This window comes from Schistocerca cancellata, chromosome 11 (assembly GCF_023864275.1).
Source record: "Schistocerca cancellata isolate TAMUIC-IGC-003103 chromosome 11, iqSchCanc2.1, whole genome shotgun sequence".
NCBI lineage: Eukaryota > Metazoa > Arthropoda > Insecta > Orthoptera > Acrididae > Schistocerca > Schistocerca cancellata.
In genome coordinates, this window is record NC_064636.1 from 170,664,731 (window position 1) to 170,665,998 (window position 1,268).

A 1,268-nucleotide genomic window follows, 5' to 3' on the forward strand; every position below is an offset into this window, starting at 1 on the left:
CATCCACTCCAAACAATTTGAAACGAGACTCATCCTACCAGGCAACATGCTTCCAGTCGTCGACATTCCGACGTCAGTGCTGTCGCGCCCAGGCGAGGCGTAGAGCTTCGTGTCGTGCAGTCATCGAGGCTCAAATCAAATCAAATGGCTCTGAGCACTATTGGACTTGACATCTGAGGTCATCAGTCCTAGGACATCACACACATCCATGTCTGAGGCAGGATTTGAACCTGCGACCGTAGCGGTCGCGCGGTTGCAGACTGAGGCGCCTAGAAACGCTCGGCCACCACGGCTGGCAGTCATCATGGGTACACGAGTGGTCCTTCGGCTCCGAAAGCTCGTATCGATGATGTTTCGTTGAACGGTTTGCACGCTATCACTTGCCGATAGCCCAGCACTGAAATATGCAGCAATTTGCGGAAGGGCTGCTCTTCTGTCACGTTGAACGACTCTCTGCAGTCATCATCTGCTCCTTTCTTGCAGGATCTTTTTCCGGCCGCAGCGACGTCGGAGATTTGATGTTTCACCCGATTCTGGGTATTCACGGTACAGTCGTCAAATGGTAGTACAGGAAAATCCCCACCTCACCGCCACCTCGGAGATGCTGTGTCCCATCGCTCGTCGCCGACTATTAACACCACGTTCAAACTCAACTGAGTCTTGATAACCTGTCACTTCAGCAGCAATCACCGCTCCAGCAGCTGCGCCACACTCTTGTTGTCTGGTGCAGACATCGTCGATCGGAGCGCCGTATTCTGCCTGTTTATTGCTATAGGCATGCCGATACCAATTCCTTTGGCGCTTAAGAAAAACGAGCCGTAGAAAATAATGTGCACGATATTGTACAGAAAATGGAAAAACTGCCCATACTCCAATTCAGTTTGAGGGTCCGGTATTATGTCCCATCATACTGTCCCCACTTTTTAAAACACAGGTTGTTCAGTGGCGTCATTTCATCTTCTACTTCGTTTCCTGCCTGATTAGCTTCTTGTAGTGAAATACGAGGGCTATTTGGAAAGTAAGGTTCGATCGGCAGCGAAATGGAAACCACAGAGAAAATCAAACATGTTTTTATTTGCAATAGATACACCTTCCAGCTACTTGTCTACATAGTCGCCGCTCTGAGACATTTCTCGTTGACTTGCACCAACTTTTCAATACCCTACCTGGCTCAAATGGCTCTGAGCACTATGGGACTTTATATCTGAGGTCATCAGTCGCCTAGAACTTAGAACTACTTAAACCTAACTAACCTAAGGACGTCACAC